Source organism: Muntiacus reevesi, chromosome 3 (assembly GCF_963930625.1).
Source record: "Muntiacus reevesi chromosome 3, mMunRee1.1, whole genome shotgun sequence".
In the NCBI taxonomy this organism is placed as follows: Eukaryota; Metazoa; Chordata; class Mammalia; order Artiodactyla; family Cervidae; genus Muntiacus; species Muntiacus reevesi.
The window spans coordinates 57,908,069-57,936,059 of NC_089251.1; the positions used below are offsets into that span (position 1 = coordinate 57,908,069).

At 47.3% G+C, this 27,991-nt stretch overlaps 1 protein-coding gene across 4 annotated transcripts in view; it reads left to right on the forward strand.

Annotated features, from left to right (window-relative positions):
• The first annotated feature begins 361 nt into the window (after positions 1-361).
• The window catches only part of NCK2 (NCK adaptor protein 2), a 114,465-nt gene continuing 86,835 nt past the window's right edge, over positions 362-27,991 (forward strand). The window contains exons 1-2 of one of the 4 annotated variants that reach the window (XM_065929187.1): positions 547-783; positions 23,239-23,349. The gene's annotated coding sequence lies outside the window, so the exon portion shown is untranslated. Of the gene's footprint in view, positions 446-545; positions 784-23,238; positions 23,350-27,991 lie in introns of those variants that run through there. The other 3 variants (XM_065929188.1, XM_065929189.1, XM_065929186.1) reach the window with 3 other exon arrangements.

The window sequence follows — 27,991 nt, forward strand, 5'->3', positions numbered from 1 at the left end:
TCAAAAAGTGTCTGGTTGGGAAAGTAAATAGATATGAGGCAAATAAATAAAAATGCCCAGAAGCAACTACACAGAGGAAGTGACATTTTTCTGTAAGTCACTTTTCTGATGGACCGCAGGCCTGCTCCGGCGCGGGTGCCGTGGGAAGGCTTCCGGGAGAGGGGGCGGTGGCCAAGCCCCAGGGCGTCCTGATAAGAAAATCAAACAAAAAGGGGATGGACAGACCACCCGCCGGTCCTTCGAGGCCGGATTGCTGCTGTTCTCGCCTCTCCCGTCTTCCTATTCGCTCCCGGGCGCGCAGGGTCGGACCCGGGCCTCCCCTCCCCTCGGCGCCCGGCACGGCCCGGCCCGGCCCCGCGCAGGCTTCTCCGGGCCGGGCGGCGCCCGCGTTTGAGCCTCGAGCCAGTCCCGGCGCCTCCCGAGCCGGGCCGCCGTGCGCGCCCAGGTGGGTCCCGGGCGGCGGGCGCGCGGGCCTGGGCGGCCCCGGCGGCGTCACTGGGCGGAGCGGAGGAGGACGAGGAGGAGGAGGAAGGGCGCGCGGCGGGCGCAGCCGGGAGGGGCGGGGGCGCAGCGGCGGGAGCGAGGCCGGAGCCGAGCGGGCCGGCGGGCGCGGGGCTCGGCGGCTGGGGTCGGCCGGGCCCGCGGGGTCCGCCCGGGCCGGAGCGTCGGGCGAGCGGCGGGAGGAGCGAGCGGCGCAGACAAAGAGCGGCGCCTGGGCGGGCGCAGGGCGGCCGCCGCCCGGGACCCGCGCCGCTGCCCCGGCCTCGGCGGGCGGCACGCGAGGTAAGCGGGGGGCGGGGGCTGGGGCCCGGGGGTCGGGGCCCGGGGGTTGTGGCCCGGGCGGAGGCCGCCAACTTGGGCGCCTCGCGGAGTTGCGGGGCAGCCGGGGCGGGGCGCGCCGGGGCCGGAGCCGGGGCTGGGGGCCGGGTCCCTTGCGCGGCCTGGCCTCGCGGCTGCTGGCACCTCCGGCTCGCCCCCTCCCCGGGTCCGGCGGGCGGGGCAGGCCTGCGCGGTGAGCGGGGAGCGGGGACCGGGGAGGCCGGGCGCGCCCCCGGTAAGGACCGCGTGGATCGCCGGCCCCGCGCAGGCTGGACCGGGAGGCGAGCGCGGCCCGCACAACTTCTGCGATCGGGACTGTTGGCGACCCCGCGCGGAGCCGCTGTCACTTGGCGTCCGGGAGGCTTCCCGCAGCCCGGGGCGCTTCGTGCCGGGCTCCGCGTCCGGCCAGGAATCGCCGGCCCCGGAAACAAAGTTTCTCACGATCGCGCTGCCCTGGTAGCTTATTCTGGGCGATCGAACCACCCAGAGGTTCTGGAAGAATTCGGTGTGTGATTGTAGGCGTAGACGGTAACTCCCCCGTGAGCGCATTCGGCGTGGAGCGAGTGGGGGGCGTGATTGCAAAGCGCTTTCGTGTGTGGACCGTGGCGGTCGCCCTGAAAGGGCTGCGCGCGTGCCGGGGCTCTAGGCTCACTGGCAGCTCGTCCGCGTGGCGACAAAGCGGGAGCCGGCGCGGGGCGGCCTCTGGCACTCAGGCCAGGTCGGGTCCCCTGTGTTTGCCTTTGTTTATTTTGCCAACAGGTTTGGGGCTGAGCCTGGCAAATTTGGGTCTGAGCAGGGGATGAGCAGGCCTCAGCGCTGGGCCCGTGCAGGCCCACTCCTGCCCTTGACCCCAAAGAAAGTGAACCCCCGAGAGGCTACGGGGTGTGGCCTGGGGGTGGGGAACCCAAAGGTATGGGAGTCCCCGCCTGGTCCCGGCCCGACTTCCTCCTCGGCCAAGCCGAAGGGATTTGGCAGGAATGAGAGTAATTTGGGGCGTGTTTTGTCCCTCTGCATCAGGTATCGTTAGCAACAGGGCTTTTCAAGGCTAAAAGCGACTGAAAATGAAATCAATCTGGGTGCTTTGAGTTGTCACAGCAGACCTAAACTTTGTTTCCAAACACTGCGCTTAATTCATTTACCGGTGTCCCCAGACATTATTAAACTGGTAAATTAATAACAGGCATCGAGCCTGGGCCAAGGGTTTAGTAAATAGGAGGGCAGTCGTGAACAGGAGGAGATGAAGTGAGTTCAGTTGGGAGACTGAGCTGTCCATGTAGGTTTTTAGATGGTGGGAACAGGGATTTCCCCAGATGTGGGTGTTAACCATGATTCTGAAGCATTGACCAGAGGGGAAATCCTACATTGATGTTTCTCCTCTCCAGGTTGATTAGATGTAGTATTGATTGATGGAGAAGGCAATGGCAACCCACTCCAGTACTCTTGCCTGGAGAATCCCAGGGACAGAGGAGCCTGGTGGGCTGCTGTTTATGGGGTCGCACAGGGTCAGACACAACTGAAGCGACTTAGCAGCAGCAGTGTTGATTGAAGAAAGTGGCCAGATCTTAGTGGTCCTCTGGCTGCAGCTAGCTGAGGCTGAAATTGGAAACTTAAAGCAGTGGTAAGCTGGTGGTAACAAAGAGGCATCATCTGGGCTCCAAGCTTCTCAGCTGCTCCCTAGACACGCTGCGGGATTGGTCCTGGAACATGGGATGAAGTTGGGTGGTGAATTGCGTCCAGAGAACAGGCTGACCCAGCACCTTCTCTCCCCACTTAAGGTGGGGCCCGACTAAGGTGATTTCAAGTAGCTGTGCTCACTTGTCAGGCTTTGAGGTTTTCTTTCTCACATGCCCTGCACTTCAGGTCTCTCCATCCCTCATCTCTTGGAAGCTGTGATGTTTCCCAGCCTCTGTTGTTTGCATCAGGCGATGACTGAGATTTTCCAGCAAACGCATCATATGTACACAGTATTTGAGAAGTGCACTATTATCCATGTTAAACATACTCAAAATCTTTCTTGTGTGTATACATACTGAATAACTTTTCATTTTTTTAATTTATTTTTCATTGTTCTGGGTCTCTGTTGCCACCCACTGCTTCCTCTTGTTGCGGAGCATGGGCTCTAGGCACACAGGCTTCAGTAGTTGTGTATGTGGGCTCAGAAGTTGCCGCTCCTGGGCTGTAGAGCGCAGGCTCAGTAGTTGTGGCACGCGGGCTTAGTTGCTCCACGGCATGTAGGATCTTCCTGAACCAGGGATCAAACCTGTGTCTCCTCCATTGGCAGGCAGACTCTTCACCTCTGAGCCACCAGGGAAGCCCTGGATTACCTTTTAAAATACCCTAAAGTCTTCTCGATTGTCTGGAATGACCAGATCCTCTTCCTTAGTCACTTAAGTTGCCCCAACTGGACGAGGCTGTGTTACACAATTCTCCAGGATGTGCTTGCTTGTAACTACCCAGCATGGCCAACAGTGAGAACCGAGGGCGAGGGCCACACATGTTTGTCCCACACGAAGAATGGAACTGAAGGCTGCTCCCTAGAACTGCATGGCAGGGCAGTGGACCATGTTTGGAAATCTAGTAAGCTGACTTTTCAAAAATGGACAGGAAACTCCCCACAGCTCAACCCCAAGGCTTACGAAATTAATTTTCCCATCCAGATGAGTGGCAAATGGCACTTCCAAATGGTTTCTCTTTCCTCAAATGAGTGATGGAAACCCCATGTTTTCAGAGACTCAAAGTGATACTGCGATGATACTGTTAAATGCTTGAGTTAAGGCAGCTTAGAAGGAGGTCAGGACAGCCTTTTAACAGTTTTGAAAGTATGCAGCCAAAGTAAAAATAGTTTATTTCTTTAGGCCATGTTAGTGGCACTGTTGAAAATTAGACTGTTTTCTTCTCCTGCATTTCCCTTTGAATGGATCTCCAAAGTATGTCAGTTTCTGAAGGTATAATCGACATTTGTCAATCATAACTGCTTCTTTCTCCCTGCCCTAACAACACACACACAAACACATTTGTCACAGTCGGCCCTGTGGATTCTTTGTGTTCTTTCCAGAAAATACTGACTGAGCACATGTATGTTGAATTCTGAGTCTGTCAGTCAGTCACTAAGTCTCTAGGTTCATAAGGTTTTGTTCCCAGTGCATCCAGGTCCAGACAATGGGAGGATTTGGTCTGGTGGCCTCTCTATTTGCGAAGTTCTCTGTCCAATGAATCATTTATAGTCCTGAACCTAAAACTAAAAAAAAAAAAAAGAGAGAGAAAAGGCAAGATGAAAAACAAACCCAAATGCATAACCCCCTGGTGGGATGACTGAATATTTAACTTTTCAATAGAGTGTCTGTGCATATTAACCTGAACTGGAAACTCTGGGCAGAGCGTTTGTTATCCTGACAGGGGAAGCTGGTCATTTAGTGTCCTTTTACTTCTTTTTATACCATTTGTGTCTTTAAACGTTTTTAAGAAAAGAAGCTTCATGTGCACTCAGAAGGGAAATACTGCAGTTTCTCTTTTTGAAACAGTTTTGTAAAGTGGGATGTTTTTGCTGTTTGGTGGTTAATGTAGATCTGAAATGCCGAAGTTGGATAAAAATAATAGATGCTCATGTTCCAATGATAGATTACAGTTTACCAATTACTTTCCCATTCACCACCATATTTAGTATTAAAAGAACGTGGTGACCTGGGCTCTGGCCTTGACATCAGTGTGAGTACCCCAGAGCCCAGGGACAGTGGCAGGGTGACAGAGCCCCCTGCCCTGCTCAGGAGGAGGAGGTAACCCCAAAGGTGCTGGGTGAGGTGGTCCTGGGGAGGCTGTGGATCTGCCAGCAGGTCCCAATGGGGCCAAGCATGTGGCCCCTGCCAGGCCTGCTGGTGGGACCAGGGTCAGTAGGTGACCTCATGTTCTGGTTTCAGTGTCTGAGCCTCTTTGGTCTGGATGGTTTCTGTGGGTTGAAGGGCACTTGTCCCGGTTTAGCATATGCATGTCCACTCAGACTGTCCTCACAGATCCACAGACTGAGCGTCAAAAGGAAGCTGATTTCTTGCCGTTCTGGAGGCTGCAAAGTGATCATCAAGGTGCGGGCAGATTAGGTTCTCAGTGAGGCTCTCTTCCAGGCTCCGCTGGCCGCCTTCACTCTGTGTCCTCAGGTGCCTGGTGTGTTTGTCCCTCTTCCTAGGAGGTCACTGGTCCTCTTGGGTTAGGGCCCCACCCTTCTAACCTTGTTGAACTTCAGTTGCTGCAGAGGTTCTGTCTCCAGATGAGTCACTTGGGTGGTGAGGGCTTCAACACTTGAGTACGGGGACAGTTCTGTCCACAACAGTCACTCTTCAAAACCAGGCTGATGCTTTTAGGGCATCTCATGGCTTCTGTCTCCCAAGTGCTTGCAGACACCACTGGGGCAGGAGGGGAGGGGTGACAGCTCAGTCCCTCACAGAGCCTCATACACCTGTGATAGGTGGACGCTGGGACCAGATGCTTCAGGTCTCGAGGAGAGAGGACAGCCCTGACTGATGCCCTTTGTGGAGATTTCCCCTTAGCCCATGTTGGCTCAGCTGCAGCATGGTTTTGGGACCAGGATCAGCATCAAATAGGAGCTATATGCAAGTGTGGAATTTTGTGTGGAGACAAAGGTGTTTCCTGTGGATGGAACCCATGGCCGGGAGCATCACTTGGACTGCCCTCTGACTGTGGGTCCACTGGGAGCCAGGCAGGTGCAGGTGGGTTTGGTAATGTCCACCCCGATCACATGTGTGTTTCTGGCCAGGGCCAGCATGAGCTGTTCCAGGTGGTCACCTGTGTGAGCACAACTGCAAACCTGTCCATTCATGACTCACTCGGTCATTCAAGTGAATCATGCGACTTCTCCCTGCTCATTTGCACCGGAAACTCTGAACATCTAGGCTGTGAATACTACCTCCTGACCTGCTGGCCTTTGGGTTAATGTCCCAGCATTGCCTCACTGTGTCATCCTGGATTCTCCCTCACCTCCTAGATCCCATATCTTATCAGTTTTACCTCTGAGGAGCTCTTCCATCTGAGCCTGAGGTACTTACTCCTCTCTTGCTGGCGCTGGCAGACCCCTCTGTTATTACCACCCTCGCCTGGTCACTGTGCCCTGGCACCCAAACCCAGCCGTGGTCCCAGTGTTGGCTCTCCATTGCCCTCACGTCAGTGTCACCGGTGCTCAGCATGGGCCTGCACCATGGGCTCCTCCCTGCTCCCCCAGCCTCTGCGTACACCTCCCACCCCTGTACACACTGAGTGAAAACCTGCTAGTTGTGATAACAGAATACCAGCGTTTATCGTCAGCTTATTTTTAAAGACTTGTGTACTTCGGGGCTGATTCATTGCTGCCCTTGTAATAACAGCCTCATGACACACAGCAGCTTTGTACCCCAAAACTATGCTGGACCCTTAAGGAGGGAGGAGAAGCTGGTGCCAAAAATGCTATGTCTTTTTTTAACATAGGGTATTTCCTGCAAACACCCCTTGAAGAAATCAATTGTTAAGAGCAGTGCTGTCCCCTTCAAATATACACATGTGAGTCACAGATGGGATTTCAAATGTCTGATAGCCACATTGGACTCCCCAGGTGGCTCAGTGGGAAAGAATCTGCCTGCCAGTACAGGAGACAGGGGTTGGATCCCTGGGTTGGGCAGATCCCCTGGAGAAGGAAATGGCAATTCCACTCCAGTATTCTTGCCTAGAGAATCCCATGGACAGAGGAGCCTGGGACAGTCCACGGGATCACAAAGAGTGGGACATGAATAAGTGCATAAACAACAACAGCAGTAACCACATTAAAGATTTAAGAAACAAGCAAAATTAATTTTCACAATGTATTCTTTTACCCAGTAGAGCCACAGTACTTTTATTGCCAGTGTTCAACGTAAAACCCTCTTAATGAGATGATGCACATTCTTCTGTTCATGTGCAGCCTGTGAAAGCCTGTATGCATTCTTCATCCGTGGCATGCCTCTTCCCTCCCCACATTGGGGTGTTCCTTGGCCCCTTGAGGCCGGTGACTCTATGTGGGAGAGCACAGGTCTGTACACTTTCATGATTCAAGCTTCATTTAGTCTGTGTTTTCCTAAGTTGAGATAGCTAAGAAGATGTGGTGAGAGCAACCTGGAATCATAATCATGGTAATTATTATTCTTTAGCGGAAAGGTATAATCTCTGTCGTGCTAAGGTAGACTGTAATATTCCATGTACTCAGGCAAGTTTAGAATACTAGAACCTGATTTGCTTACCTGTAATCAGAATGCTTGTATATTTTACAAATGTTTTAAAATGTATTTTGACTTCTAGAGGTTAAATTACCAATGTGAAATAACTGTTTTGGGGTGATAGTTTTCAGTGTACTTCTGATATATGTTAAGTACTTAATTTCTAAGTACAGAATCTAAAGTCATAGTTTTTTTTTTTAATATTTATTTGTGTGTTTATTTTTGGCTGTCCTGGGTCTTTGTTGGTTCTCCAGCTTTCTCTGTCTTTGGTGCAAGGGTTTCTCATTGCGGCAGCTTCTCTAGTTGCAAAGCACGGGCTCTCGGGCTCTCGGGCTCTCGGACTTAGTAGCTGCAGCGCACGGGCTCAGTAATTGCAGCTCCCAGGCTCTAGAGCACAGGCTCAGTAGTTGTGGCTCATGGGCTTAGTTGTTCCGAGGCATGTGGGATCTTCCTGGACCAGAGATCGAACCTGTGTCTCCTGCATTGGCAGGTGGACTCCTCACCACTGAGCCACCAGGGACATCCTAAAATAATAGTACTTTAGGAATCATTGGCTTCTTCCCTAACACACACACATCACACACATTGTAGTGATGGTAGTAATCATATTACACACAATATTAGCTCATTCAGTGCTCACAGAAGTTGAGTGTGGTTGCTTGCTGTGTTTCTCTTCAGAGATGAGAGTAGAGAGACCTAGCAGGTTAGGCTGCATAAGGTCCCAGAGCTGGTCAGCAGATCTGGAATTCAAATACACCCTGTCTGACTGCTGAGGCTCTGCTTCTATCCCATAAGCCAGGCCACCATCTCTTCATTAAAAGAAAAGACATAAACAGAGCTGTAAACTTTTATGATGGTGTAGGATTGGAGAAACATAATGGAGAATCACAGCAGTGGGTGGAGCTTAGGTGTCACTCATTCTGGACCTCTTATCAGCCCTGGACTCTGGAAGGACATACGAGCAACCTCGGCTGCTCCAGTGGTCCTGGCGGGTGTGCTCTGGAGGCGGTGCGGTGGTGAGCTTCCCCAGCCTTGCTGCTCCTCCCCCAGCCTGCCTCCTGAGCACCACAGGCCAGGGAGCCCCAGATGGACCCAGCTCAGAGCTGGGCCTCAGCAGTTCCATCACACCCCCCCAGCCCCCACCCCAGAAAGCTTCCAACTCAGATGGCTGGACCCACCCCCCAGAGTGTCTTCAGGGGTGCCTGAGAATTTGCTTTTCTCATGAGTTCTCAGGTGCTCTGGAGTTTTGGAAGACTGCTGTTCCAAGGTCTTGGTAGGAACCTTGACATTGACTGCCATCCTAGCCGAGGCTTGTAGTACCAGACCATCCTAAACTTCCCCTTCTGTTTTCGGAAGACCCTTGTGGCCCTGTGTGCTGGGCAGCCTCCCCTCGGGGCAGACGGAACTGAGGTATAACTGAGAGTCTGGTTCTGTGTGTGTTCGCACGTTGGAAATGCCGTGGTCTCCAATGGGCTGTAAGGCAGGCAGGCGCTCTTAATTCACAGGCTTAGATTTGCAGTCCAGCTGCTGCTCCTGTGGCATGTTCCAGGAGGAGTAGCAGCAAAGATTTATTTACTTAAACAAGCTTAATAATTCTCCCAGCTGCGGTGGGGGCGGCCAGCTGGGGAGGAACCTTCCAAGAGGGAGAGATGGGCGTGAGATGCTTAGTAAGGCACCAGTGGCTGACTCCTTGGACAAGCCCTTCAGCATCTGCATCCATCTTCCTTAAAGGATGTGCTTTAGTTTTGTAAGCCTGTGAGTTTTGGCTGAGCATTTAAGGATGTCTGCAAGTCAACAGGTATTTTAATGATGTTACTTGTGAGTCTGGGTGAAGAAGAAAAGAACAGTTCTCCATCCCTTTTTCCAGCTGGGTTTGTTTTTGTTGTTGTTAGACTTTTCTTTTTTTTTAAGAATTAATACAAGAGTTTAATAAGGTCACTAGATACAGACCTAAGTTATACAAATCAATAGCCTATCAGTTATACAACTAATTATAAAATATGATAGATGAAAAGTATTCATTTTCATTAGAAACATGTGTCTAATAAAATATATATTATGCTTCATTAGAATACCAGCTGTATTCATTTTGAGGACAGTCCCTTTAAAAACTCATGTCCCTGTTTTCAAATCTGTGTGTGTTGGGGGCAGGGACACGCCGGATTGGTGATGAAGAGCTCTCTTGTTGCTCTGAGTGATGGGAATCAGCTTGGAGACATGGGTGTTAAAAACCACAAGCTGCTTGAGTATTTTTAAGAGACCAAAAAATACCAAGGGATTCAGGGAGTTACTTTAGAAACAGTTTCTGGACATTGGATCTAGGTGAATAGTGAGTTTTCATCAAACTGCTTTTTTTTTAAGGAACATATTTAGGAACAGAATCTAGCAAGACAGATATAAGAAGACTTTTCCTTTCTTTTGATTCTTCTCTGTGTATTTTATGTTTGTGTGTGACTTCCCCACCCTGACTTCAGTCATCTGCCTTCCTTACCCACACTCAGATGGTTTTTCTTTAGGAGTACAGTTACCGCCTTCCATGGACCAGCCTGGATTGTATGTACAAGCTCTCTTCCCTTTATTAAGCCATCTCTGCTGCTTCATTTCCCTTCTTAGAGTCTCCTTCGTAGGTCTGTTTCATGTGGTTCAGGAGATAAGACTCAGAAGTGACTATAGAGAAATTATCCTCTTTAAAAAAAAAAAGAAGTAGGGGAAGGACAGCAGACCCTCTGCGGTTGTCATTGTCATGCTGAGGGGGACCGTCGTGGAACTGAGGCTCTGTTGAGGATCCCAGGTGAGGGCTCTGGTGTTTAATTGTTGCTGCTTGAACTTGTCTGTGCCTTGCACCCCCAAGCTCAGGGCTGAGTGGGGGGAGGGGAGGGAAGGGTGCCCTGCTTTCTGGAGGAAGGAGATCCTCTTTTTCTTCACGTCTCAGATCAGAGAGGGTTGTGATCATCAAGAGCAGAAAGTGTTTTCAACATAGTGCATCTTTCCATCTGTGTTTGGATTTTCTTAGCTGTTAGATTTGGTTTGAGAAATAAGTGATTCGCTTTTGCAAATACAAAATAAAAATACCTTCTCAAATGTTGATATTGAAAAAAGAAACTTGAGACCTGACCCACTACTCTTCTATATAAATTAGTGGTTCTCAGCTGGGGGTGGTTCTGCCCTTCTGGACAATTGGCAGTGTCTGGGGATATTTTCCAGTTGTCCAGACTTTCGAGTGGTCCTGGGGTCCAGTGGATCAGGGCCAGGGATACTGGCCCATCTTGGCAATGCACCCTACAGTCCCGACTTCAAAGGGTTAACTGTCCAAAGATGTCAGTATTTCAGCAGCCTTATTTTAAGTGACTACTGCTGTACTTGGCTTAAACCTCTTAGTTAATGGCCCATGTATTCTTTCATACAGTTGCCCTCTTGGAGATCATCCCCATCCCACCATCCCCGGAATTTTTATAAACATGAAAAATAATGCCTGTTTAGAAAGCTGAAGGCAAAAGGAGAAGGGGCGGCAGAAGAGATGGATAGATAGCATCATTGACTCAACAGACATGAATTTGAGCAAATGCTGGGAGATAATGAAGGACAGGGAAGCCTGGCGTGCTGCAGTTTACTGGGTCGCAAAGAGTCAGACACAACCTAGCAATTGAACAACAACAACAACAGAAAGCTGAAAAGTATTTATGCATTTCTGCAGTTAAATAGAAAAAGGAGAAACTTTAATTGACATATTATGGTTTATCTGTTGGTGGAAAAGTAGGGCGTGCATTGTTTTTTAAATGTTCTACTTCCATTTGGACCATAGAAATATGAAATGCTGATTTTGTAGGACACATTAGGAAATCTAGCTGAACTGTGGTGACAACTCATTCTCCTTAGACTATCCACTAACAGGAAAGTAATGGGGTCCCTTATTGATTGCTTATAGTAAGTAATTGATTTTCAGAGTTTGGTTTGGTGAAATATATCTATTTACTTAGGCTCAGCATCCTTAAAATTGGTGATGGTCTATAGAAAAAAAATTCTTTTGTTATTACTAAAGTTTATTAGGTTCTAGGTTCAGCTTACTCTTCTTCGAGCGAGTCACATCTGTTAGCTTTTGAGTGCTTTATTTCCTTTTTTGTAAGGTCTAAAATAAACTCTTCAGGGGAGAGAGAACGAAAATATCACAAATTAGACGTTATCCAGGGAAAAGGAAGGGGAAAATGATAATTTGGCTGTTAGTTTCTGAGTCTCAGGGTCTGGCTCAGGGCAGAGCTGCTTAGCTGCCTGGTCTGGACTGTGATATTCTGTGTACATTTTCTTTTTTTCCCTTATGAGCAGGTCCTGACTTGAGAAAGTCAGAGAAGCCTAGATATCCAGAGGGCGGCCAGTTAGAAGTTTTCTTGGCTTAATCTTGATCTGTTTTCTGTAAATCATTTCCTGTTGCCTTGCTCTTCCTTTTTGCTTGGTCGCCTCTTATCTGCTGTCTTCCTGTTCTGTTACCAGGATAAACACAGAATCAGCACTCAGGGCGTTTTTGAACTTTTCTTGGTGGAGGTGGTTAAAAGTACAATCAGTCTTTTCTGTCCTTAGCCTCCCATCCTTGTGGGCACCGAGAAAGACCTGTGAGAGAGTCGTAGTAACTCTTTGGAAAGACCTCTTAGACAGTCATAGTAATAAGTCTTTGGACAAGCTTGGAAATTTTGCAGTGGTGTGCTGGCTGGCTGGGTAACACTGTGTGTATCTAATTGTTGTGTGTCATTGTATCATTCAGTTCTGACACTGGTGGAGGGAGCAAGTGTTGTTACTTGGCCACTGTGGAGAGGGGAAGGTGAGGGGCACCGGCCTCAGGGACTGGCTGCAGGAGTCCTGCTGTCAGGTGATGCCCCAGCTCTAGAACTACGGATGCAGGACTTTTGTAGGGCTTTGCATTTACAGTATTGAAATCCCCTCCTTCCTCACAATAAACCATTTGCCTGAATGCAGTAACATCTTGACTTTTGATTACAACAGTGTGTGCCATGCCAAGTCGCTTTAGTGGTATCCGACTCTATGGACTGTAGTCCACCAGGCTTCTCTGTCCTTGGGATTCTCCAGACAAGAATACTGGAGTGGGTTGCCATGCCCTCCTCCAGGGGATTTTCCCAACCCAGGGATCAAACCTGTGTCTCCTAGGTCTCCTGCTTTGGCAGTCAGGTTCTTTACCACTAGCGCTACCTGGGAAGCCCAATTATAACAGGGGCTGGATTAAAACAGCCTCATCCTGAACTTCATAAATAGCTGGTCTAAATGTGAACTTGAAAGGTCTGGCTTCCTGTGGGCAGTAGAGGTATGCATGCTCTTTTCCACCTGCTAGTAGCTTTTTAAAAAAATTTATTTGGCTGCATTGGGTCTCAGTTGTGGGACTTAGGATCTTTCGTTGTGGTGCACAGACCCTAGCTGTGGTGCTGCATGGGCTTAGGTACCCCTCGGCCTGTGGGATCTTAGTTCCTCCACCAGGGATTGAACCCCTGTCTCCTAGAATACTCGAATACTTAACCACTGGACCATCAGGGAAGCTGCCCCGCCCCCCTTACACACACGGCTAGTTTGTCCAAGGTGCACAGCTCTTTCTAACTCCTCTGCACCTCTCTTTTGTGTTTTGGGAAGCAGAGGCTTAGTTCTGATGTCTTTTGTGTGTGTGTGTGCCTCTGCATACCCTGTTTAGGAATTGCAACTGTGCAGTTCCTTTTTCAAGAAGGGTCTTCAGAGCAGCCAGCCTGCGTGGTAAACTGAAGATGCTGTTCCTTTTTTGTGAATCTGGCTGGAGGACCACGTGTGTTGAGGACAAAGCTGCCTTCTCCCTCCTCATCTGACTCACAGATCAGATTACCCCCTAGTTAGCTGTCACTAAGTTGTTGAGTGGTGGCAGAGAGGAGCTGTGGCAGGAGCTACAGAAACACACAGAGGGACCAGACAGACCTGCCCTCAGGGAGCTTGTCAGCCAGCCTGGGTAACTTTACACGTTCATGATTGACACTCATTTCAGTTAACATGTATCCAAGATGAGTGTCTGTGCCTCTATGTGGGGTTCTGTGGGAGGTGCAAGGAAGACCCATGCAAAGTCCCCAGGCCAGTTAGAATTCATTTCAGATACCCCAGGGAGGGACTTCCCTGGTGGTCCAGTGGTTAAGGCTCCATGCTTCCACCACAAGGATTGCAGGTTCAATCAACAGTGGGGGAACTAAGACCTCACATGTCTCAAAGTGCAGCAGAAAAATTAAAAAAAAATTTTTTTTAAATAAAAAATCAAGTATTTCAGGGGGAGTGAGACAGTCCTGAGACTATAGGGTGTCTGCTGAGCAGGGATTGTTTCACTTGCTGGTGGTAAAGCTCTGTGGTTGCTGTAGCTGGTCAGCACCTGCCCTCCACCGACTCCCCCCTCCACCCACCCTTCCCAGGATAGTGCTGCCATCCAGAGTCTGCTTGAGGCCGTACTATCGGTTTACTTAGGATAAACAGATGGTTTTGGAGTCAACTAGTTTATAATTTGCAGATTATATAAACTCTGCTTACATGTGATTTATTTGCTGAAGACGTTTATCTAAAAAAATAGCAAAACTACTTATTGCTGCTTTTAGTGGAATGCTGGGGTCAGGAAGCCCAGTGATACTTCTAATTCCCTTTTTTAAGTTGATAATGTTGTAAATGCAGTATGCCATTACATTTTAACCTAGGACAGATTTATTTAGTCAAATAACTCCTCTGCCTGGATATGTAATGAGTACTGTAAGTCAGCCCGGGTCAGGCATTTTGCAGGTTTGTTTTTTATCCTGATAGTTTGTTCAAAGTGTTTCTTTAGTTTCTGTTGAAATGTAAACTGTGTTTTACTTCCTTATAGATGTTGGTTTTTTAAAATCTTTTTCAAATGCATTGTTTCTATTTGTTGACCTCTGCTGCATCTAGTACCAGATTGTTGTGCCCTGTTGACATTAAGGTGGTGGACCAGTCTCTGTGTGTCTGTTTAGCATCCGGAAATAATTGAATCCTTAGCATTCAAAACAATTCAAGTCATAATTAGTGATTTGTCCTTTTATTTCACACTGAACCCGTTTACAGTTCCTTTCACTTTTGATGACGTGGATTAGTGTAAAATAGTTTTTGTGATATACCGTAATTAATTTGTGATACACTGTAATGGTTAGTGTTTAAATAAACATAATTTGAGAATAAAGAGAATTTAATTTGCAATACACATTTTATGTTGCAATTTTAAAAATTGATTGGAATATATTGATTCCTGGCTCTGAGAGCCCTTAATAGGAGAGAATTTAATACATGCCAAATAAGTTTTTTTGAGTCTTGTTCAAGGGAGCAAGATCTCTTGTTTATCAGTTCGTGTATTTATTATTTTACACTTTGTGGTCCATTTATTGTTTTATTTATAGAAGTACACACAGGTATTCTCTGAAGAACAACAAGAGTTGTACAAAAATTCAACCATATAATTATTCTGTTGTGTTAAGCTAATCAGTGTTTATCTCCTTCTGTTGAGTACAGTTTTTATTAACTTTTCCAAAGTACATTTTGTAATTGTTAAAACGTATTCATGTTATGCTTTGCATGTATGGATTTATATATAGTATGTGTAGTTGTTTAGTTGCTCAGTCGTGTCTGACTCTTTACAACCCCACGGACTGTAGCCCGCCAGGCTCCTCTGTCCAGGGGATTTTCCAGGCAAGAATACTGGAGTGGGTTGCCATCTCCTTCTCCAATAATATGTACAGTACATATATATTTAAAAATAACCCTTTAATTTTAGAAAAGACTTAGATTTATAGAAAAATGCCAAAGAGAGTACAGAGTTTCCACAACCACCATCCCGTCCCCACTGTAAGTAGCATCTTCCATTACTCTGGTACATTGGTTACAACTCATGAACCGAGATTGGTACTTTGTTGTTAACCGAAGTCCATACTTTTTTAGATTTTCTTAATTTTTCCTTGATGTCCTCTCATGCCCCAGAATCCCATCTTGGAAACCAAGCTGCTTTTACTCATGGTGTGTCCTGAGGCTCCCTTGGCCGTGACAGTTTCTAGATTTAACTTGTTCCGATGGCCTTTTCAGTGCTGAGGGGGACCAGTTAGGTGTTTGATGGAATGCTCCTCAGTTGGGGTCTGTCCAGTGTTTTTCTCATGATTGGACTGGGCTGTGGGCTATTGCGTCCTGTCAGGGTGCATGGTATCATCGAGGCTTATCCCCACTGACCCTGAACCCCAGGCTGAGGTTGTGTCTGCCAGGCTGTCTACTGTGGGTCCTCTGAGGGGTGACCGGGTACTGCCCTGTCTATATTGAAGCCTTGGGAAGGAAGCCTGATGCCCTCGGAGGTCTGGTGGAGGGAAGTGGGGTCACATCCATGAACCCTGCCCTGGACATGTCAGTCAGGGCCAGAGGAAGGAGGTCCTTTGGGGCCAGGTTCATCTGAAATGTTTTTTTTCCCCATGTTGTTGTAATAGATATTTTCTTTTCTATTATTAGAGGAAAATTGCTTTACAGTGTTGTAGTGGTTTCTGCCGTATGACAATATGAACCAGCCATAATTAAACATATATCCCCTCCCTCTTGAGCACCCTCCCTTCCCCCATCCCACCCCTCTAGGTTGCCACAGAGCCCCAGGCTGGGCTCCCTGCACATGTGTAAGAGCAAGTGAGAGCGTGTGTGACAGAATGTCTGTGGACTTTGTCCAATTTGGGCAAATAAAAACCAGCAGATCTTCCTGGTTTTGGCACACGCCCGATCCTTGGTGCCCTGAGACGGACTCTTGGGTCCTTTGGGTCGATCCTGTGCTCGGGCGGACCCCTGTTGGGATGGGGGCCTGAGATCATTTTTCCAAGGGAGGAAGTGCTCTGTGGTGATGGAGCTCCCGCCGAGGTCTCAGCCCAGGGAAGGTGTGCTCCCTCTGTGGACTCAGCCTCTCTGGTGGCCCCTACCACCTGCCCAGTTGCTCTGACAGAGCTCCAAGTGTGCGTGCCAGTAGGTGTGGACCTGGGAACTGACTTGGGGAGGGCTGATCAGGGGAATAACCTTTCTCTTGGGTACAGAAAAGGTCAGGGTTGAAGGCAGCATCCTATTTCACTTTCCTGTTTGCCCCTCCCCTGCCCCCTAGTGATGGTATGATTCTGGGGAGGGCTGGTGGAAGGCCCCTTGTGGGGAGTCTACTTAACCGTTCTGCCCTCCCTAGAGTTACTCTGATTAGAGAGAATCACTTACATTTATTCACATAAATATAACCTGTATTGGTGCATTTTGTTCATTAAAATTGACTACAAATAAGCATCTATAGTGACCTTTTTTGGGTGTTATTTTCTTTAAGCCCATGCCTCTGTGTTAAAGTATAATTTACAATTTCCATTTTGACCTGTGGGTTTCTGAAAATTTTTTAAACCCTTTTTCTGAGTTTTTGCTTTGACCGACGTTATTTCTGTGAGTGTCGGCAGTCTGTGCGCAGAAGAATCATGTCCATGAGCACTCCCACTTTGTTGGAAACATTTAAGGAACTGGCTGGTCTTGGTTTTCTTCCTGGCAAGTCTGCTGGAAGCATCCTTCCTGTGTAAGAGCAGGGGTGCACAAGGTGATCTCTTCCGCTTGGTGGAAGAAGCCTTGCCAGATTCCGGAAGCAGGCAGCAGGTGGGTGGCAGAGCGTTAGCCCCAGGGGGCTGGTCCAGCTGCCTCCGCACCTCCTGTTACAGCAGCACAGGGGCCCCTGCTCTGATGGGTCCCGCTACAGCCCCACCTGAGTCTGAAATCTAGGAATTTGTTGAATCTGACGGCCCCAGTTCACCACATCCTGTGACATTCTGAGTGGTTCTCCAAAGTCGTTCTTAACCCAGGGGCCCTGCCCAGAGAGGGTGAACTTCAGGAAGCCTATGACCTTGGGGTGAAAAACTCACATTTCTCTCTTCATTGGGTATTAGCTGAAATTGTGTTTCCTTCCATTGGGATTGTACACAGTACAATCTCAGTTCACGGCCTTCTGAGAAAGAACTGGGGCTTTTCTATCACCTTGTGGTGGGTGCAGACAGGGTGGGATTCAGGCTGCTCTCATCATCCTTTATTACACCGGCCAGACCCTCTGGTCAGTGTACTAATGAAGGAGCACATGTTACTATAAGGGCTTCCCCAGTGACTCAGTGGTAAAGAATCTGCCTGCAATGCGGGAAATGCAGGTTCCATCCTGGATTGGGAAAATATCCTGGAGAAGGGAATGACAATCCACTCCAGTATTCTTGCCTGGAGAGTCCCATGAGCAGAGGAGCCTGGTGGGCCCGTCCCTGGGGTTGCAAAGAGTCAGACGCGACTAAGCCCACACGCATGTGTTTCTGTCTCCAGTTCTTCTTTTAAATAATACTTCAGTAACTGTCTTTTAATACAGTTGCATAAAATGAAAACCATTTCAAAGCATCCTGAGAAGGAGGGCCTGAGCCTCCCCTCCTGATGTGGGATGGGGTGTGTGCAGGGGGAGGGGCCAGGCTGATGGGTCTTGGGTGCTGTCTTGTCTGATGTTGGAACTGCTGGGACCCAGGCCTTGGGCCAGAGATGTTCCACATGGGCATCGTAGAATGTAATTTAAATTTACTGCCTCATGGAACTTCCTCTAGTCATGCAGTGCATAGCTAGAATCTGCCTGCAATGCAGGAGATGCAGGTTTGATTTCCCCCCCAGTGCATGTCATAAAATCCATTGCCTATAAGAAAAATCCAAAAATAATTTTAAATTCAATAAAAAGCCTAATCATTGCTTTTGTAAATTTATTTAAATTGTTATAGTGGGAAGGTATATATCAGTTTATTATCTAAAAAAGCTAAAGTAACTAATGTTGTGAGATTTGTGTTGATTTACTATTATAGTGTTTGGTTTGAATTGTGGATTTGGGACTTAGGGATTTGTAGTAACTTCTGGTATCAGGAAAATGTCAGTGACTTTTAAAAATCTTTTGCATGAAAGAGTTTGACTTCCTGGTTCTCAGGGGTTACAGCAAAATGGTCCTTGGAGTTTTTGACCTCATATTTAGAAGAAATATGTTATAAAATTAGAAATAGTTTGGGAAAAGTTTGGGCTTCCCTGGTGGCTCAGACAGGAAAGAATCTACCTGCAGTGCAGGAGACCTGGGTTCAATCCTGGGTTGGGAAGATCCTCTGAAGGAGAAAATGGCTACTTACTCCAGTATTCTTGCCTGAAGAATTTCATGGACAGAGGATTCTGTAGCTACAGCCCGTGGAGTTGCAAAGAGTGGGACACGACTGTGCAATGAACACTTTAACTTTCATGTTACAAAATTGGAAAGAGTTGGAGCATGGAGCTGTAAATGCCAGCTGCTGGGTGGTGTGGAGGAACCTTCTTCAAGCCTGAACAAGGCAGTGACAACCACTGATATTTACCTAACATTCCATCTGTTGTGTCTGATGTGATCTTCTCTGCGCCCCTGCAGGCTGCCTCATCCCTGTGTAAACAGGGAATTTATCCGAGCGCAGTCCTGGCAGACTCTCTGGAGCATTTTCCTATGTGGGTGTGTTATACTTGAACGCGTGTGTGGTGACCCTTGGCGGTGGCTGGCTGGGCATCTTCACTGGGCAGGTGAGTGGGGGTTCAGACACCTGGATCCCTAATGCACCCCCAGGGCTTGGTGGGCTGTGGGCTGCCAGGACCGCATCCCCGAAGGCACCACCCTGTTGTGCCTCCAGCTCCTGGCTGCTCCCTCCCTGGGAGCTGGATTATCATGGTCAGTTGCTCTGGTCTCCCCAGGGGGATTTGTGACACTGACAGGTAACAATCTGAAAGTGCAGGCTGAACACACACATGCTGAGTAAGATCTGACATTTGCAAACTTATCTTTTCTGGTACTCCTCTTTTTTGTGGGATTTCTTTTATTAATCAAGGCAACATACTAACTCGTTTTTTAAAAAAATTGTTTTCATTTATTTATTTGGCTGTGCCAGGTCTTAGTTGTGGGACACGGCCTCTTTAGTTGCAGTATATGGGATCTAGTTCCCTGACCAGGAGTTGAACCCAGGCCCCCTGCATTTCTTGGGTTCCAAAATCACTGCAGATGGTGACTGCAACCATGAAATTAAAAGACACTTGCTCCTTGGAAGGAAAGCTATGGCAAACCTAGATGGTGTATTAAAAATCAGGCACATCACTTTGCTGACAAAGGTTTGTTTAGTCATGTGCGAATGTGCAAGTGTAAAAGTTGGACCATAAAGAAAGCTGAGTGCCAGAGAACTGATGCTTTCAAACTGTGGTGCTGGAGAAGACTCTTTAGAGTCCCTTGGACTGTAAGAAGATCAAACCAGTCAACCCTAAAGGAAATCAACCTTGAATATTCATTGGAAGGACAGAAGCTGAAGCCCCAATACTTTGGCCACCTGATGTGAAGAGCCGACTCATTGGAAAAGACCCTGTTGCTGGGAAAGACTGAGGACAGGAGAGGAGGGTGACAGAGGATGAGACGGTTGGATGATGGCATCATCTACACAATGGACATGAGTTTGAACAAATCTTGGGAGGTAGTGAAGGACAGGGGAGTCTGGCGTGTGCCAGTCCATGGAGTCGCAAGGAATTGGACATGATGAACAACAACAGCAATAAGTGTTAATGATCCTATTGGCTTTATTCACTGATTCATGTGTCAGGCAGCTTTCCATCAACAGACAGAGAGGAGTCCTGGGGAGCTGGACAGAATGAAGGACTTTATGGGCAGAAGGGAGTAGAGACCAGGAGGTCAATTTGGATAGAGCGGGTTGGTTATTAAGGTCACTTTCCTGTGGGGGACGGACAGCAGGGGTCTGCCAGGCAGGTGACCTCATCAGTGCTGGTCACGTGATCCCTGATGGACTGAGTTCAGATTCTGTTTCTGGGATAGTGGAAACTGTAGTAAGTCTCTGTTTGGTCATGTGGGGCTTACACTAGGTGATTCCACTTCAGGGCCATGGCCCTGCTTTTAACAGCATAGAGCAGGGGTTGGCAAACTCTGGCCCTGGTGCCAAACCCACTCCCCACCTGGTCTTGTAAGTGGTCATATTAGGACCTGTCCGGGTTTGGCCATTTACACGTGGTCTGTGGTTGTCTTCCTGATTCCAGGCAGGGCTGAGTCATTGCCTTAGAAACTCGCTCCAAAGCCTGAGATATTTATCTGGTCCTTTTCCAGAAAAAGTCCACCCACCCTATGTGCAGGGAGACAGGGAGGTGAGGTGAGATCGGAGGTCTTCCTCCGTCACTTTGCTGGTTGGAGCCCAGAGCTTTTTCCTGTGATAAGAGACAGGGATGCTTGTCACTGGGGGTTGGGGGGTGGGGTTGGGGTGAAACTGCCCCACAACCCTGGGTGGTTCCAGCACATCACCTACAAACACTGAGTCTGTATCAGCTCCTTCTCCCTGTGTTATGCAGAGCCTCCCATCCTAGTAGCCACTTTCTTTCTACATGTGAAGATTGGAGATGCCCAGAGGATTCCAGGCCCTGAATTTTCAGAAATGAAGGCATTTAAAAATAGCACTCCACACACATACACACACACTCACTCACTCACTCACTAGAACTGTAATATTAGCTGCAAACACAAGCTAAATACCTGTGCTTAGTCATGTCCGACTCTTTGCAACCCCATGGACTGTAGCCCACCAGCCTCCTCTGTCCATGGGATTTTCCAGGCAAGAGTACTGGAGTGGGTTGCGTTTTCCTCCTCCAGGGGATCTTCCAAACTCAGGAATGGAACTCAGGTTTCTTGCATCTCCTGCATTGGAAAGCAGGTTCTTTACCACTGTGCCACCTGGGAACTCTAAGTTTTTAGTAATCCCATTAAGAAAGCAGAAAGAGATTAATTTTTGTAATGTATTAATTTAGCTAACACAGTATTTCAGCTTATAAAAATGACTAGTGGGATTGGTGATTTTTACATTTTTGTGTGTGTGTATGTGTGTTTTCTCTTTCAATCTTGTCTCTGGGACCTGGTGAGTCCCTAGAACAGGACACTGCAGACAGGCTACATCTTAGCATTCAGTAGCCATGTGGCCAGATGCTAGAGAATGGACTGGTCTCAGGGTTTCTGACACCAGCTGTATGTCATGTAATTTAGTTGAATTCTGATACCAGCTAATATCAGTTCAGTTCAATCACTCAGTCGTGTCTGATTCTTTGCAATCCCATGAACTACAGCATGCCAGGCTTCCCTGTCTATCACCAACTCCTGGAGTTGCTCAAATTCATGTCCGTCATGTCGGTGATGCCATCCAACCATCTCATCCTCTGTCGTCCCCTTCTCCTCCCACTTTCAATCTTTCCCATCATCAGGGTCTTTTCCAGTGAGTCAGTTCTTCGCATCAGGTGGCCAGAGTATTGGAGCTTCAGCTTCAACATTGGTCCTTACAATGAATATTCAGGACCAATTTCCTTTGGGATGGACTGGTTGGATTTCCTTGCAGTCCGAGGGACTCTGAAGAGTCCTCTCCATCACCACAGTTCAAAAACATCAATTCTTCGGCACTCAGCTTTCTTTATGGTCCAATTCTCACACCCATACATAACTACTGGAAAAACCATAGCTTTAACTAGATGGACCTTTGCTGGCGAAGTAATATTTCTGCTCTTTAATATGCTGTCTAAGTTGGTCATAGCTTTTCTTCCAAGGAACAAGCTTCTTTTAATTTCATGGCTGCACTCACCATCTGCAGTGATTTTGGAGCCCAAAAAATAGTCTGTCACTGTTTCCATTGTTTCTTCATCTATTTGCCATGAAGTGATGGGGCTGGATGCCATGATCTTAATTTTTGAATGTTGAGTTTTAACCCAGCTTTTACACTGTCCTCTTTCACTTTCATCAAGAGGCTCTTTAGTTCTTCTTTGCTTTCTGCCATAAGGGTGGTGTCACATCTGCATATCTGAGGTTATTGATATTTCTCCCAGCAATCTTGATTCCAGCTTGTGCTTCGTCCAGCCCAGCGTTTCTCATGATGTACTCTGCATATAAGTTAAATAAGCACGGTGACAATGTATAGCCTTGATGTACTCCTTTCCCAATTTGGAAGCAGTCCGTCGTTCCATGTCCAGTTCTAACTGTTGCTTCTTGACCTGCACATAGATTTCTCAGGAGGCAGGTAAGGTGGTCTGGTATTCCCATCTCTTGAAGAATTTTCCACAGTTTGTGGTGGAAAAGGTCAAAGGTCTTAGCATAGTCAATGAAGGAGAAGTAGATGTTTTTCTGGAATTTTCTTGCTTTTTCTATGATCCAGCGGATGTTGACAATTTGATCTCTGGTTATTCTGCCTTTTCTGAATCCAACTTGAACATCTGGAAGTTCTTGGTTCATGTTCTGTTGAAAGCTAACTTGGAGAATTTTGAGCATTACCTTGCTAGTGTGTGAGATGAGTGCAGTTGTGTGGTAGTTTGAACATTCTTTGACATTGCTTTTCTTTGGGATTGGAATGAAAATTGACCTTTTCCAGTCCTGCGGCCACTTCTGAGTTTTCCAAATTTGCTGGCATATCGAGTGCAGCACTTTCACAGCATCATCTTTTAGGATTTGAAATAGCTCAACTGGAATTCCATCACCTCCACTAGCTTTGTTCGTAGTGATGCTTCTTAAGGCCTACTTGACCTCACGCTTCAGGATGTATGCCTTAGGTGAGTGATTGCACCATCATGGTTGTCTGGGTCAGTAATCTTTTTTGTATAGTTCTGTGTATTTTTGCCACCTCTTCTTAATCTCTTCTGCTTCTGTTAGGTCCATACTGTTTCTGTCCTTTATTGTGCCCATCTTTGCATGAAATGTTCCCTTGGTGTCTCTAATTTTCTTGAAGAGATCTTTAGTCTTTCCCATTCTATTGTCTTCCTCTTTCTTTGCAGTGATCACTGAGGAAGGCTTTCTTATCTCGTCTTGTTATTCTTTGGAACTCTGCATTAAGATGAGTGTATCTTTCCTTTTCTCCTTTGCCTTTAGCTTATCTTCTTTTCTCAGCTATTTGTAAGGCCTCCTCAGACAATCATTTTGCATTTCTTTATCTTGGGGATGGTTTTGATCTTGGCCTCTTGTACAAAGCTCTGTCCGTAGTTCTTCAGGCACTCTGTCGGATCTAATCCCTTGAATCTATTTGTCATTTCCACTGTATAATTGTAAGGGATTTAATATAGATCATACCTGAATGATCTAGTGATTTTCCCTACTTTCTTCAATTTATAGGTCGACCCTATAGATGAAGGGCTTAGTAGATGCCAGATGTTGAGTCTGTACCCTCCTATGCTTCTGATCCACTGGCTATAATTTCGGAGTTCCCATGACCCTCTTCTTCAGGTTTGAGAATTTACTATAATGACTCTGGGCCAGGGAGGCACTTTATTATCAATGGTTTATTGCAAAAATGCATCTCAGCAGAAGCCAGAGGGAAGAGGGACATGGAGCCAGGTGTTGTGGTGCTGGTTGGGGTGGGCAGCGATGGTGGGGCAGAGTGTAGGCACCCTCTCTGGGCACACAGCCCTCCCAGCACATCAGGGTGTTGGCCAACCCATGGGCACCTAACTCTGGTTCTGGAGTATTCATAGCCCAATCTCAAGCCCCCTCCTCATCCTGGTGACCCACCTTCCAATCTCAAGGTTGGTTTTTCCTGGCCAGGCCCCATGCTCAACTATGGGTGGTGGGAGCGGGCAGCTCTGGGCCACTTCATTAGCATCAGCTTGGGTGTGGCATAGGGGCTGGTTACCAGTAACCAGAGACACCCCCATGACTGAGGCTGTGCCCACCTTCAGGGACTCTGTGTGGGACCAGGCCACGCATGTGTTTGAGTGACGTGGAGATGCCCTGCACTGCTTCCCGTCTCTCCTCCCTGGGGCCGTGCCCCCTCAGAGAACACCCCTCCTCCGTGGGACAGCTGACATGGCATATGTCACATTCCTCTCTACCCTCTGAACTAACCGTGCCTCTCACTCCCCCAGTTCTTGGTTCTCAGGAAGCAGAGGCAAGAAAAGATACAGTAACATTTCTAGGGAAGCTCAGAGATAAGTACAGCGCAGGAATTGTGACTCTGCTTTAATCACTTGAAGAATCATTCAACTGTGAAGGGGCTGTGGCTGCAGGTTTTCTGAGACATGGGAGGTATGGAGAAGCTGCCACGCCATGCGCTGCGTGTGGAACCCCGGGGTCGATTAGATCTCAGTCTGGGCAGCTCCTGTCCCAGGAGCTGGGCAGTCAGTCTCCTCCCTGGGTGGGAGGACTGTGTGCATGGAGGCACTGCCGGGAAAACTGGTTTAGGAGGAAAAGCAGAGAAAAGCTGGGATTTTTATTCCTCATGTAGGCTTCGGTCTGCCTTCCTTGTGTGACGTGTCCGCATTCTTAATGTTTACTTCTTAGCTCTTCCTTATGGTCTTTAAATCCAGGATTCGGGAAACAGTTCATATCTTCGTCTCCCAGGAGGACTGTGTCTCAGGCCTGTGGTCTTGCCTCTCGAGGCCTCGGTTGCCTGCACTGGAAAATGGGTTGTTGTGACTACGAAAATGAGGCTAAATGAGTAAAAGTGGAAGTCCAGGAGCTGTGTGAGTTGAACATAATTGCTAAAGAAATTTCTAAGAATCAGCATTTTTAAAAAATGTAATGTTTTACATGTGACCTGGGTGAAATTCCTTAAGCCTTAAGGGCATGATTAAAATTTCTGTTATTGGGGCTTGAGTTAGAAGTGGACCTAGTACTAAGCTCTAATGTTGAAGATCTTTAAAGAGTGGTATTTGTAACTGGCTTTTATTTTTCTGAGAGTTACAGCTACATCAGTGATCAAATGCAGTGTTTTTCCATAGCTAAGAAGTACTGAAACTGACTGTAAAATGTATGTGTGTGATCAAAATCACATCTAAAATAATTTCCTTGTTGATAGAAGGCTACAGAATGTCTATTATTTCCAAAGAGTGTGCTCCAGAAACAAGGGCTGCTGATTGGTAAAATGGGGAGGACCTGCTTTAGTGTTTGAGTCGTCTGTCACATCATAGAGGGCTGCCTGCCTAGGATATGGATGGTGATATTTAGGAGTCTGAGTTCATTATTTTACATTCAGACATCTTAATTTTAACAGGTCAAGAAAAATATGTTTGAAGAACATATTTTTAGCCTTTTTATTTGTTCAGATATTCAAGAAAGTCATTTTGGGGAAGTAAGCTATAGCGCTCGTCACTCAGTCGTGTCTGACCCTTTGCCGCCCACAGCCCAGCAGGCTCCTCTGTCCATGGGCTTCTCCAGGCACGAATACTGGAGTGCGTTGCCATTTACTTCTCCAGGGGATCGTCCCAACCCAGGGATTGAACCTGTGCCTCCTGCATTGCAGGTGGATTCTTTACTGTCTGAAGCACCAGATGGTTGGATGGCGACACTGACTCAACCGACTTGAATTTCAGCAGACTCTGGGAGGTAGTGAAGGACAGGGAAGCCTGGCGTGCTGCAATTCATCTTTGGGGTCACGAAGACTCAGACATGACTTAGGGACTGAACAACAACAGCAAAACCATAGTGCCTTAAGTAGATTTTTAGATGGCTGATAATTTCGGTTTTCTGTGTTGACAGTCCTGCTGTTAATATCACTGTCTCTATCCTCCTCCACAGTTTTCGTTCTGACTCTATAGGAAGAAACACAAAACTGAGTTATATTTCGGGTGGATATTTTAAGAGCAGTTTCCCATTCTTTCTCATCACATGGCTTCGGTGATTTATTTTAAATGTTATTTTCTTGTGAGGCAAGGATAATTTTTTAAAAGCTAGTGTTTCTTTTTTTTTTTTTAAAAGCTAGTGTTTCTTAAATAGAGGCTGTCTTAACTGGAACAGCTATCACAAAATAACACAGATTAGTGGAGTGGGGGGGGTGCTGAAGCAGTACACCTTTGTTTCTTGCCGTTCTGGAAGGAGACTGGGAGCCACAGTCAGGGGAACAGCTGATTTAACTCCTGGTGGGACCCACTTCCTAGTCTGTGAAAAGTGAAAGTGTTCGTTGCTAAGTCCCGTTCGACTGTTTGCAACCCAATGGATTGTAGCCCGCCAGGCTCCTCTGTCCATGGGGATTCTCCCGGCAAGAACACTGGAGTGGGTTGCCATTTCCTCCTCTAGGGGATCTTCCCGACACAGTTCAATTCAGTCACTCAGTCATTTCCGACTCTTTGCAACCCTATGGACTGCAGCACGCCAGGCTTCCCTGTCCATCACCCACTTCCTGAGCGTGCTCAAGCTCATGTCCATCGATTTGGTGATGTCATCCAACCATCTCACCTCTGTCACCCCCTTCTCCTCCACCTTCAATCTTTCCCAGCATCAGGGTCTTTTCAAATGAGTTAGTACTTTATATTAGGTGGCCAAAGTATTGGAGCTTCAGCTTCAGCATCAGTCCTTCCAATGAATATTCAGGACTGATTTCCTTTAGGATGGATTGGTTGGATCTCCTTGCAGTCCAAGGGACTCTCAAGAGTCTTCTCCAACACCACAGTTCAGAAGCATCAATTCTTTGGCACTCAGCTTTCTTTATGGCCCAACTCTCACATCCACGCATAACTATTGGAAAAACCATAGCTTTGACTAGACGGACCTTTGCTGGCAAAGTAATATTTCTGCTTTTTAATATGCTGTCTAGGTTGGTCATAGCTTTTCTTCCAAAGAACAAGTGTCTTAATTTCATGGTTGCAGTTACCATCTGAAGTGATTTTGTAGCCCAAAAAATAGTCTGTCACTGTTTCCATTGTTTCCCCATCTATTTGCCATGAAGCAATGGGGCTGGATGCCATGATCTTAGGTTTTTGAATGTTGAGTTTTAAGCCAGCTTTTTCACTCTCCTCTTTCACTTTCATCAAGAGGCTCTTTTGTTCTTTTTTGCTTTCTGCCATAAGGGTGGTGTCATCTGCATGTCTGAGGTTATTGATATTTCTCCCGGCAACCTTGATTCCAGCTTGTGCTTCATCTAACCCGGCATTTCACATCATGTACTCTACATGTAAGTTAAATAAGCAGGGTGACAATATACAGCCATGACATACTCCTTTCCCAATTTGGAGCCAGTCTATTGTTCCACATCTGATTCTAACTGTTGCTTCTTGACCTGCATACAGATTTATCGGGAGGTGGTCTGGTATTCCCATCTCTTTCAGAATTTTTCAGAGTTTGTTGTCACCCACACAGTCAAAGGCTTTGGTGTAGTCAATAAAGCAGAAGTAGATATTTTTCTGGAATTTTCTTGCTTTTTCTATGATCCAGTGGGTATTGGCAACTTGAGCTCTGGTTACTTTGCCTTTTCTAAATCCAGCTTGAACATCTGGACGTCCTTGGTTCACTCTTGAAGCCTGGCTTGGAGAATTTTGAACATTACCTTGCAATTGAGTGGTAGTTTGAATATTCTTTGGCATCGTCTTTCTTTGGGATTGGAATGAAAACTGACCTTTTCCAGTCCTGTGGCCACTGCTGAGTTTTCCAAATTTGCTGGCATATTGAGTGCAGCACTTTCACAGCATCATCTTTTTAGGATTTGAAATAGCTCAACTGGAATCCCATCACCTCCACCAGCTGGGATTAAACCCGCATCTCCTGCACTGCAGGCAAATACTTTACTGTCTGAGCCAGCAGCGTAGTCGCTTCCTTCTTGCTGTGTCCTTCTAAGGTAGAGGGAGGGCTTTGGCCTAGTCCCCTTCCTCTGAGAACATTTATCCTGTCGGGGGCCTCCCCCTCATGACCTCATCTAGACCTGGAATCACCTCCACAGGCCATCACCCTAGTGCTTAGGTCTTCAGCGTTTGCATTTTGGGGAGACATAAGCATTCAGTCTTAACAGGAGCTACTGAGACTTGCTGTGACTTCATAACCCTTTCTAGAAAAAGCATGGGCCTTGGTTTAACAAAAGCTAGACATGGCTCAGATGGTAAAGAATCTGCCTGCAATGTAAGAGACTCAGCTTCGATCCCTGGGTCAGGAAGATCCCCTG